This window comes from Archocentrus centrarchus, chromosome 7 (genome assembly GCF_007364275.1).
Source record: "Archocentrus centrarchus isolate MPI-CPG fArcCen1 chromosome 7, fArcCen1, whole genome shotgun sequence".
NCBI classification, from domain to species: Eukaryota; Metazoa; Chordata; class Actinopteri; order Cichliformes; family Cichlidae; genus Archocentrus; species Archocentrus centrarchus.
In genome coordinates, this window is record NC_044352.1 from 33183091 (window position 1) to 33196334 (window position 13244).

The 13244-nt window shown below is 38.9% G+C and overlaps 1 protein-coding gene across 1 annotated transcript in view; it reads right to left on the reverse strand.

Moving 5' to 3' along the window:
- The window catches only part of slco4a1 (solute carrier organic anion transporter family, member 4A1), a 40285-nt gene extending 27041 nt beyond the window's left edge, over positions 1–13244 (reverse strand). The window contains exon 1 of the mRNA XM_030733077.1: positions 13160–13244. The gene's annotated coding sequence lies outside the window, so the exon portion shown is untranslated. The remainder of the gene's footprint in view (positions 1–13159) is intronic.

The following is a 13244-nucleotide window of genomic DNA, read 5'->3' on the forward strand; positions in this document are numbered from 1 at the left end:
CAAGTCAGAATCAGAATCAGAATCAGAATCAGAAGGTTTTTATTGCCATATGGGTGAACAGGTTCACAGCATTAGGAAATTGCTGCGGTACTTCGTGCTTACAGAAAAAAAAACAAAAAAAAACAAATAAGTATAAAAACTATAAGACAATATACAAGTATACAAATTGCAAATATACAGAGATATTAGAGCTTACAAAATATACAGTGCAGAGACTAATTAAAAGATAAAAGAATGTAAACTATATTCCACTAAGTCAAAGCTATTGTAAAAGCGTATCAACATTTTCACTATAACACAGCCTTTCCTAAACTTATGAATGACCATTTTGCCCAAATCTTTATCTTGGGGTAGTATGAGCATTTCCTTGCTTATGTTTTCACTGATTCAGGTTGATCACCTGTCAACTGACTTATTGAGGTGCATTCCCTTTTAACAACTTTAGTTACCCTACTTGATAGCAACACCTCTGCTTTATTTCTATGCCACTCCAGCAACGAGATATCAGATATCAGATTTATAGATCAAAAATGAAAACACTGTTTAAACTGTGTGAATCAGTGCACAGCAACGTGTACTCATGCATATGGCTGGATGTATATGAGGACCGTTTAACCAACGAGTTGAATGACAAACTGGACAAAGTGGATAAATCTCTTAGAGCTCCAAGTCCTCAAAAGCATCATAACTGGTTTGCTGCAGCTTCAGCAGTTTAAGTTTGGTTTAGTGATATTAACTTCTAAAGAACTGCTACTTTTCAAGCAGTACATGTAAGACATGTGTCAAGCTCAGTTTCTATTCATATACATGCAGCCCAAAGAGCAGTAGTTCTTTAGAGAACTGTGAGACATTAGCCAAAAAGCCATCTAACAACTAGGGCTGCACGATATATCGAAAAAATATCGTCATCGCGATATTGGCACGTGCGATAGGCATATCTAAAAAATGCGCGATAATTTCTAATTATTTAATGTATAAATCACGTCTTTCTTTATGTCCGCACTTTGACCAATCCCGCGCGACCTTAAATGTGAAGGTGCCGCATCGCTATTGGCCAGAGCGAGCACATGCTCTCAGCGGCGCAGGGAGCACGTACACACACAGAAGGAAAACAAGCATGGCGGGAATTGAAGAGACGAGTCGAGACGAAAACAGAGAGCAACTTTTTCCTAAAAGACACTGCACCTCCGGAATTTGGGACGACTACGGTTTTTCCACACAGGATGAGTCACAGACACAAGTTCTTTGCAAGTCATGCCGAAAAATCGTGGCTATGTCAAGAGGAAACACGACAAACCTCCTTCAATACAACCACAAGGAACTTTACAATGTATATTTAACATCTAAAAACCCACAGCCTACTCCGGTAAAGTCAAGCAAACGAAAGGCAAGTTCACAAACTAACATAAATGATAGTTTCGCTTCTGCCGCTCCTTATGAGAAGGCAGAGCTCAGTGAAGTGGATTTTTATGCTAGCACTACTGACTTGTGGTCCAGTCGAACCACTGAGCCATACATGAGTTTTACCGTGCACTTTTTGACATGCAAATTTGAGCTCATTACACGCTGCCTATAAGTAGCATACTTCCCCGAGACACACACTGGTGAAAACATTGCTGCTGCCCTGCGGGATGTTTTGAACAACTGGAACTTGCCCAAACACAAACAAGTGGCCATCACAACAGATAACGGAGTGAACGTGGTGAAGGCTGCTGAGGTCAACAACTGGTTCAGAGTGCAGTGCTTTGGCCATCGCCTGCATCTGGCAATTGGTAAGTGTTAAAGATAAAAAATTACTCTCAAGACATATAGCCCTAATGTACTATAACATTTAAATGAAAAAAAAAACAAACGTGAACATGTTTGTTTATATGTTAAATAAATGCAACATTTGAAATGCATATTTGTTGTTGGTATACATTTTATAGATTTTTTTTTTCTTATTGGTCATGTATATTGCATTTTTAGGTAAAAAGAAAAAATATCGCGACAATATCGTTATCGCAATACTAGACCTCCATATCGCATATCGCACTAATTTCCAATATCGTGCAGCCCTACTAACAACAATTCACTACAACAACCATGGCTGAAACAACTATATCAGAGATTTTTTTTCATGGCATTTGTACTTTCCAGCTAGATCACACATTAATATCACATACTGATGTCCGCATCATCAGCTCCTATAAGTACAATTCATTGAGAGCAAATGTGTGGTTTACATAGGGCCTGAGAGCTCTGTTTTACCCTGTTCCCTGCCTTATGTGCAGCCCTACAGTACTTTTTTAGTGCTTGAAGAACTGTCAGCAGCTATTTAACTACTGTAAGGCAAATACAATAAAATATTTACATCACTGAAATCATCACTGAAATCATCCTTTTAGCAGTGCCACAAAGACATGTTTGTTTGATGTCAAAAGCATCCAACTGCAGACACAGACACACACAGTCATCAAGTATACATCAGCCTCCAGCCCCAGATCTCACAGCCATGATAGCACATGTGACCTTCTGCCTCTTGTTGGTGGTGAAATCAACTGGAAGAAGTGACCTAGAGAGTCAGCCAATACTGGGGCAGCATCCCTCTGGGGTCTACGGTATAAATGGCCTTTGTTGACTACGTTTGAGTTTACCTTTATATTTTAGAAACTGTTTACCTTGCCTTGTGTGGTATCATTTTTTTTTTCTCAGCACAACCTCACATGTAAGTACAATTATTTTATTTTATTTTTTCATTTTGACATACTGTAGTAACACATTGGATCGCACAAAAACCCCATTAAAGTGAGAGTAGAAAAAAGGTTACTTTTGACTGTAAAACCCACAAACACGTTTAACAAACAATTTTTATAACTTAAATTTAAAAAGCCTATATAAAAATTTAGCAAACAACAATGTTCTACATGACTATATGCATTAAAATGCAGAAAATCACTCAGGGTTTTTGTGCAATCGTTTACAATAAGATGCCACACCACACAAGATGTACACCTGGAGACAGCGTTTACCTTTGGTGGTTTTTTGGCAGCATCTGCTTTATCCATGACTACACAACACACTAAACACACTAACTATACATTCCAATCACACTGTCACAAATTGTCAAGTTTCAAAACTCACTATTGATAACACTGTCCCTCTTTCGCCACCATCACTCCCTCAACTTTCGCCTGTTGCTCAGCAACCAAATGCTACGCATCGCCATATCGTTTTTTGATTGGTGGATGTGGTGCATTTTTCCACTAATAGCAAAGGGGATGTCACGTGTGTGTGTGTGTGTGTGTGTGTATGTGTGTGCGTGCGTGTGTGTGTGTGTGTTTTGAACACAAGCACTTTTCTACCAGCAAATATCCTGTTTTTGACGTTTCTTTCTGCACCAAATGCAGATCAAACTTGATGACAATATTTAGCAAAAAGCATGCTTTAGTTTTATTTGGCCTGTCAACAGAATTTAAATACTGGTATATAGTTTGAAGACCATACTTTTGACACAGTTTGAAACAGAGACTCAGCAAGCCTCCATCATCTTAAAGTTGCATGTGTAGCCTCTACTTTTTTGAAATTATACTCTTGAAGAATATTCAACACTTTCTTAACTACTACAAGGGAAATACAGCAAACAAAATTTTCATTACAACTACAGTATAACCTAAAGTTATAGTTGACAATGACATTTTTGTTTGATGTAAAGAGCATCTGACTGCAGACACAGACACACACAGTCATGTATACATCAGCCTTCAGCCCCAGACCTCACAACCATGACAGCACATGTGACCTTGCTGCCTCCTGTTGGTGGTGAAATCAACTGGAAGAAATGACCTAGAGAGTTAGCTAATGCTGGGCCAGTATAAAAGACAACTAGAAAGCTGCCACTACCTGCAATGCTTTGAAGTTGTACTTTTAACCACAGTTCAGCCTTTCAAGAAGTGCGCAGGAAGGGTAGTACCGTGTTTGTAGGACGGAGATCAAACTAAAGAAACAGTGTCAGAAACAAAAGTGCCACACATGAATCTGGTCACCAGTTCTCAGGCACTTTATGTTAGATAGAGAATACTGAATTAGAGCACTTCAATGATCCAGGCACTTTGTAACACTGGTACACGAGACCAGGCAGTCATCTGCCAAAAGTGCCTTGGGAGAATGAGGGAAAGGACATGAAAAGGAAAAGACAGACAACACATAGGTGCCATCAAAAACCCTGAAATACTTTATCTGCATGTTTAGAATGTGTGTGAAAAGAAGTTGTGGGGAAAATATAAATAAAAGAGGCATTTTCCAAGATCTTTACTTCCCATGGTCTTTGGGTCTTGGACCCAAAGTCTTTAGTTTCCTTGTAAGTCATTTGTTTTGAGTTTTGTATTATTCTTATTATAGTGTTTCTTTACATTTATATTCTCAGGTTTTGGTTTCACATCTAGTTCTATTCATAGTCTTGGTTTGGTTTGTATTTTATTCCCTATGTATTTCTGCCTCCCCAATGTTTCTGTGTCTCCATCTCTGTGCTTTGCCTCTCATCCTTTTATGTCAAGTTAGTTTTGGTTATCCCCCTTTCTGTTGACTTGCTTCCTGCTTTATTTTGGTAATGGTTTATCTCTATGTCTCGTGTTAGGATTTACATCCTTTGTCTCATTTTTCTGAATTAGGTTCAGATGTCCACCCAGGCATTTCCTCTCCCCTTACCATCTTGTGTGTATTTATAGCCTCAGTTACCCCCTTGCCAACCAAGAGAGATGATGCAACATCATCCCTCTTGGTTGTGTGGTCCCTTGTTCTGTTGTTTCCTAGTGTGTGAATTAATGGATCTAACGCTGCCTTATTTTGAGTTGTTTTGTTTTTGAAGAACTTCAACATTAAAGCTGTTTTTGAGTCCACCTCCTGCCTGCCATGCAGCCACTTATGACATTCTCATAACATTTCTCAAGACTAAACCAGTATGACTAGACTTTTCCTGTTAAAAATAATGTGGGTCTGTTTGATCAGATGGTGTACATTATGAAGTTATCTACTTTTTTTGCTATTCATTTCACAGTTCCATAATTTTTAATTTTCTTCTGTTTTATTATTAGGGAATAATGCAATGTTTCTAAATGCTCAACAAATATCAGCACAACAATTATCTGCAGTTTGTTACAAAGTATGTCTGCTAGCTTAAAAAAACAGCTACTGTATTTCCAGGGAGAGAAAAGAATGAGCGATAACGTCACTCCAATGGAGAAAGATGTAAGAAAGAGGACATGAGACGAAGAAGTGAGGTTAGATTTAAATATAATGACTGCAAAACAAACTGCGTTATACTAACTTTGTGTAAGTCAGAGACTGTATGAAAATACTGCAGTTTAGTGTGTGATAAACAGGTAAGCTTGCTGTACTGTATTTACAGTAAAGCTCTATGTTGGGCTGGAGCATAGATGCTGTGTTCATGGTCAGAGCTGCAGGTTACATAAAGTGCAGAGATGAGTTTGAATCAAAGCTGCTGATGCTGAGATTTATTCACTGAATTCAAAATTTTTCTACAACCTGTATGCTGTCAGTGTGGGGGATGGGAATCAGCTAAGATAGCTGTGAAATACTGGGTTACATCTTTTTGAATTCCACACGGAGCAGCAGCAGGTCAGCTGATCGCAACCTGCACACTAAGAAAATTTACTGGAGCTCACAATAGAAAGTTATGATTCTTCTCCCCATGCGGAGCCACTACAGCTGATCTTAGGGTTCCTTCACCTGAATCCCACTGTGTACTCATCTTTGTGTGGAGGCACAGTCACTCTCTACAATGGAGGCAACAGAAAATAGAGCTGTTTTTAAATTCCCTTTCACAGCTTGTGTCCTACATAACAGATTCAACCTTAGTATATTCATTAGAATTAAAATTTAGATTGAATAATATTTGTATTCTCATGTATTATTTTATATTATTACAATAATATATAGAAGGAATACTCTAAGGACCTCCTTAATCCCACTGACACGCCTTCTGTAGTGGAAGCAGAGACTGGGGACGAGGGGGATGACTTGGGTTGGCTGTCTTGGTTGACACACCTCTGCAACATCACATGGAAATCTGAGGCGGTGCCACTGGACTGGCAGAACAGGATGGTGGCCCCCATCTTTAAGAAGATGGGGAGCAGTTTACCCTGCCTGGGATAGGGTTACCGGGACCCCACCCTGGAGCCAGGCCTGGGGAGAGAGCTCGAGGGAGAGTGTCTGGTGGCCGGGCATTAATAAATCTACCCTGGACAGGTCACACTTTCCAAATGGCAATTTACAATTTGCATTAGGCAAGTGTGACTGAACTTGCAGATTTTCTGCCCAGGTCCCTCTTGCAAATGAGATCTGGATCGCAATGGGGTTTTACCTGGTTAAATAAAGGAATTAATAAAAAAAAAACAAACAAAAAAAAAACATGCATGTCTTTGGAGTGCGGGAGGAAGCCAAAGTACCTCGAAGAATATGCAAGCGCCACACAGAAGGCCCCCAGCTGGGTGGGATAAAAGTGGTACTAGAGCTTTGGATGACAGCTTAGGTGTTAACAAGAACCCACACTGGTGTACTGCTGTACTGCTAACTAATTATTGGAGTTATGTTTCTTTTTCTTTCATTGTGCTCCTAAAGTAATATATGTTTATCATCAAAATCCTCTCAAAATCAACAGCTTCAGACATCTTGTGCCTTAAAAGTTGTATAATTCCAGTGCCACTTTTACTGCAGGATTGCTGATTCCCTTATCCTGGCCCCATCTGTTTCTGTGAACTGGGTCAGACAATCTTGTTAAATTAAGCTGCATTAGTTCTGCAACATGCTCATCAGCACAGAGGCTGAACTCCCTGTGAAACCACTGTGGTGTTATTAAGCAAAATGTGATGTTCCACATTAGGTATGCCCTGTGACTTTACATTGTGTATCATTAAAACAGCTGTGTTAATAGATTAAATCACTGACAGAAGCATCAGTGAACAGTTTGTTTCTGTTGTGGTAAGGTGTAAAAAAACACAGACACAATCTTTGATGATGAGAGTGCTGAAAGGTCTGTTGTGATTTGGCAGAAAATGCTGAGTCAGCACTCAAAGCCCAGACACACAGAAACATTATGCATTTATTTCTGATACGATCTGGACTAGAATTCAATGTGTTAAAAACTGCACAGCAGTGTCAACATGAAGATAGTGATTTTTGCAAATCTGTATATTTGCATAAAAATTTATCCCAAGTGTGCAGTGCCAGGATTTACCATCTGTCAGTTCATTTCAATTCAGTTCAGGTCAATTCAATTGTATTTATATAGTGCCAAACCATAACAACATCTCAAGGTGCTTTATATTGTAAGGCAAAGACCCTAAAATAATACAGAGAAAACCCCAACAATCAAAAAAATCTGCCACGATCAGTTGCGGGTGAGGTGAGGGAGACATGACAAAACACATGCTGTGGAAGAGAGGCAGATGTTAATATTAACTAGTGATTAAATGCAGAGTGGTGTTTAAACAGTGATAAGAAATAAGAAATACCCCGGCAGCGTAGGTCTACTGCAATGTAAGGGTCACCTGATCCAGCCCTAATTATAAGCTTGATCAAAAAGGAAAGTTTTAAGCCTAATCTTAAATATAGAGTGGGTGTCTGTTTCCTGAATCCAAACTGGGAGCTGGTTCTGCAGAAGAGGGACCTGAAAGCTGAAGGCTCTGCCTCCCATTCTACTCTTAAGTATCCTAGGATTGAACCACAAGTAAGCCAGCAGTCTGAGATTGAAGTGCTCTCTTGGGGTGATACTAGGTGGCACTAGAAAGTCTTTAAGATAAGATGTGGCCTGATTATTCAAGACCTTGTATGTAAGAGGAAAGATTTTAAATTTAATTCTGGATTTAATAGGGAGCCAATGAAGAGAAGCCAATATGAGAAAAAAAAAATCTGCTCTCTCTTTCTAGTCCCTGTCAGTACTCGAGCTGCAGCATTTTTGATCAGCTGAAGGGTTTTCAGGGAGCTTTTAGGATAGCCTGATAATAATGAATTAGCTTTTCAGTGTCACACTGAGACAGGATGTTTTCTAATTTTAGAGATATTGCAGAACTGCAAGAAAATAGTCCTACAAATTTGTTTAATATGTGCATTGAAGGATGTATCTTGATCAAAAATGACTCCAAGATGACTCCTCACAGTGTTACTGGAGGCCAAGGTAATCACATCCAGAGTAAGTATCTGGTTAGACACCATGTTTCTAAGGTTTGTAGTTTCTAAGGTTTGTTTGTAGGAAAAATAAGGTTGGAAATTGGCCTATTATTAGCTAAGACAGCTAGGTCAAGTGATGGCTTTTGAAGTAATGGTTTAATGAGTGCTACCCATGGTGAAAATCCACTCATTCGTAAAAACAGATTGATCATGTTTAAGAAGCACTGAAGCATTAATAAATAGTGGGACCTTTTTGAGCAGTGTTGTAGGAATGGGCCAACCTCCACAACTGTCTCTTTTTGTACTCCCTGTTTTTCTTTTGTATTGGTCCCGATATAAATTTGCCGTGTGTTGTATTTTTGTCTCTGTGTTTAGTGTTAGCTGTCCTCCCAGGTATTTCCTCTCCCCCTGTTGTCTTGTGTGTATTTATTTATCTAAGATAACTACCTTTATGTTGCAGCATTAAGATACTTAAAGTAATACTTAAAGCATGGCCCTGAATAGGAGGCAAAGTCAGTGTTCCTTTTCTCTACACTGACTTCTTGAAATCCAGCTGACAGAAAGGAGTGTTATGAAGTCTGTGACATTTGTGATCTAGCAACTATATTTAGGAAATTATGAATGTGAGTGTATAAAGCCATTACATCACTTGTTGACTCATTATTCACTGGTGCATGACCCTCTTTCAGATTCAGTTTGATGGTGCCATGAAGGGCTGTGTGGCAGGCAGGGTGTGGACCCAAATGCAAGCCTCAGGAGCAAACTTAAAATGCAGCCTTAGCATACAGATTTTAAATTGATTTTAAATTGGACATAAGAGGTAACTAAATTCACTTTCTGGCACTATTGAAGTGCCAGAAAGGAATTATTAAATTATTAACACATCATGCTTTGTTTTTATAAATCAATTGATAAATGATTCCTGCAAATTTAAACTAGCACCCCTGAGTCCGGTGGAGAGGATTACACATGATTTGCTTGTAAGTAGAAGCACATTAGGTTTACTTCACTGTTTACATTTAGTGTCTGTCTCACTGTACTTTAACTTAAGAAATACTGATATACAGTTGCAAGAAAAAAAGTATCTTGAACAACATGACTTTGTCATGAACAAAGACTGCTTTTATTAAATATTAACCACAATGGATACACAAGTTTGAGATTTTGTCAAAAATTTACAACACTTGTCAGGAAAAAAAGGCCCTACGCACGAGGCTTGGACAGTTATTACCTTGGCATCAAGATATTCAGACAGCATGTTTTCAAATACTGTCCAGAAAAGAAAAAAAAAAAATTCTGTGTTGAGATGATGTATTGCATGGGGGCAGACTGTACTGGTGAATAGTGAATTCACCAGTGAATTCAAGTAAATTATTTAGGATTGTTTTGGGTTTAGTGGCATTGATAACGGTGAACCAATCACATGAAACAGCGGCAAAGATGTGTACATTGTTTGTGCCAAAAGAGTAATATTACAAACTGCCTGTCTGATGTCACCACATACAGATATCTCTGTTAAAGCCACTGTGTTGGTGTCTGTAAAAAGTATCAAGGGGTCATCCAGCAAGAAACTTTAGAAGACTGCAGGGCTGTCCCTGGCTAGTACTTTCCTAACAGATGAAAAAGACATTTAAATTAAGACTATTCAGCTAATATGACAGTAAAAATAAAAAAAAAATAAAAAGCTCTCAGCTTTAAAGTTAGCGGTTAAATGGAGACCAATGCCAGGAAGTTATAAAGGTATGGAAAAATATATCACCTAGCCCCTACTTGTTGTCAAGAGCAAAAGAGCAGGGAAGCCTGGTTCAGAAAGCATCATGGTTCAGCACTTCATTGCCTCAGGGCCTTGACACCTTGCAAAGCCTGAAGGAACAATAAATTCTAAATTGTGTCAAGAAATCTTACAGAAGAGCTTCGGGGCAGGAGTTCAAGACCTTAGTGGTAAAACAATGACCTAGAACACTGAACTGGTGTTTTGAAAAGGCCAAGTCCTAACCGATCTGAGAGGCTGTGTCATGCCCTGAGGAGAGCTGCTCAATCAAGGCAGAAAAACTGATGAACTGAACAGTTTTCTAGAAGGAATTGTCCAAAGTTTGACCTTATCACTTGCAAGTCTTATAAGAAGCTACAGAAGATCGAGGCTGTTTCTGCTACAAATTGCTCAATTAAATGCTATACTTTGTGGTGCTGCACTGTGAGTGATTACACAATACATTTAATAAAAACCTGAAAATTTATATTGTGTTTATGCTAGATGAAACTTGAAATCAAAGAAATCCTGGTAATACCAAATGCTTCATTAATATTTCCTCTTGCAGCTGTACACTGGTTGAGCTTATAAGGGTGATCTTTGAAAGACCTAATCAATGTCTTACAGCAATCTCAGCAGATGGGATTTTAATTCCACTCCAATAGCTAAATGTTAACTCACCCAAGAAAGTGTCTCCAAAACCTCACCAGAGTATGGGGAGTTAAACAAAACATCTAAACTTAAAGTCCCTGTACTTTCTAGGTAGCTTTGACATACAGTGTCTCCTGGGCTTCCTCAGTGGATGAACTTTATTCGGGCAGATGACAAGCATGTGGCTCATTGATTATCACAAGGTCAAGAATGAACTTGCCACATTAAAACCTTGAGAATTCTATCATGTTATTGCTTCTGCCTCTTATCTCTTTGCTGATACTTAGAATAACTACATTATTAGGTCAGAGTAGAAAGAAAAGAATGATACTGTGGGTTCTTTACTAGGAACATGACAGTTAACTCACTACTCACTTATTGAGAGAGTGACAGTTACAGCATATTGAGCATGCAGACTGCTGTGACAGCTTTCAATAACTAACTATAAGGTCACTGTGGTTAATATTTGGTACGGGGAGTCATTTAAAGGCCACAGTCTGCCTGAGTATCATTGTTGATCATTTCCATCCATTTATGACCACAGTGTACCCATTTTTTGATGGCTGGTTCCAGCAGCGCTAACTGACAGATAGATAAATGGCTTTAAATCAAATTAAAAATCCAACTGATTTGGTAGCTAAAACTAAAGGATATTCTAAGCTTTGGTTGCCTAGGTAAGCCTGTAATATATTTAGCCCTCTGTCATATTTCAGTCAGTGGTATTCTTCGAGCCTGTTGGTAATCGTTTCAGTCGTTTGATTCAAAATTGAAAAAGGTTTAGCATGGGACCTGCCCACTTCCTGCCATTGTTTGAAGTTACTTCTATGGTCTCTGTTTACCACATCACTGCTAATTACTTCCTGTTAGAGGCTCCTTCACTGCAACATAACTTGTCTTCAACACCAATCCACAAGCACCATGCATGTGTGTGAGGAGGTGCACTCAGTGAGAGCAGGGAGAGGAGAAACAGGTGTTACAATAGATGACAGCAATATGCAGTAAATGCTCTCACACTGACCTGAAACAAGAATAGGGCAAATAAATTGGGTAAATAACATTTTTAATCTTTCATGTGATTTGTCTTTGTCCCAGTGTCATTCCTTATTTTACTAATAAATGGTCTGGTTCTTATATTGTGCTTTTAAACATCATGTTGCATTCAAGTATACAAGCACTTTTTTCTCCATCTAAGTGCTTTCTAAATAACAATTCACACACAGTCACACTCTGATAAATGCATCAGGAGCAACTTGGGGTTCAATATCTTGCCCAAGGACACTTTGGCATACAGAGTAGTCAGGGATCAAACTAGCAACCTTCAGATTAGTAGAGGACTTGCTCTACCTCCTGAGTCACAGACACTCATGGATACCAGTTCAATTGTACATCCTTGGATGTATTCATTTGTTACATTTTATTCACTCAATAAAGCAAAGTCTGATGTTACCTTAATATGAGACAGTAATTCAAGGAGTGAGGAAACCTGTATTGTAATACATGTTTTTAATAATAATAATAATAAATGTTGATATAAGTGGTCACAGTAAAATTTATAACAGCACATTTTGTTTGTAGAGTTCCCTACTAATTAATTAAGACTGCATGCCTATAAATATTACCTACTGTAATAGATCTGTATGTCTGTTACACATTTTACAACAGTAAGGCAGAATGGAGCTCTCTTTCATAAAACAATCACATTACGGACTCCGTGTGGACTTCCCGTGTTGCATTTGCATCACAGGAGCTCTTGAAATACTCTCTTTCCCCCTGTAGCGCAGATGTGGGTGTTCGGATGTCTGGACAGAGCAGTATATAAAGATCTTGCAGCCTTACAGGAAACAAAGCGTAGGCTGCGATTGCATGAAGACACGTAGGACGCTAAAAATGATGATGTGTGGCTCTGGTGCGGTTTCCACACGCGTCTGATTCTAATAAAGGCACGTAGATGCTTGTCTACCAGTATCAGCCAAAAACGCATTATGATGCAAATGGAGATTGTTACTTCTAATTTAGACGAGGATAAGTCCAGCAATGCTCATATGCCCCCCCATCCCGACACACAGTCTACCCTAAAGCAGCAATAACGATATAATTTCTGTAGCGCATTTTTAATAAATAAAAGACACGTGGGGCCGACAGCATTTCTGCGAGAATGATTCCCATGCGTGACAATACAAAACTATAGCTGCATTAATGACTTTCTGTTTCATTTTGAATTATTGTCTGCACGGGCATTGAAAGCGTCTTTATATATTACAGTAGGCTATTTGTTACGGTGCAGAATTCACTGACAGAACATGTTAAAGGACTAATGCGACAAGACGCCACTGATGAAAAAGCAATTTGTCCATTTTATTCTATGGATTGCTAACTATGATAAAGATAAGCGGTGTCTTCGTGAAATATCCACCTACTGCTAGGTGAACATGTTGCAGGTTGCAGACTAAATGTATTTCAGGCCATCTTTTCAGCTTCGAACATGTGGAAACAGGGATATCCATGCTGCTGATGCTGAGCGGCAGTCCGCACTAAATCGCCACTGGTGTATGCAAATAAGCGTGCTTACCTTGAAATGCTTGCCATGCTTACCTTATTACTCTACTTCTTCTCACATAATCTTCTGTCAATAGTCTCTCGTAGAGAAAAATGGGCTGCAGATGTAACGGTGCTGTTT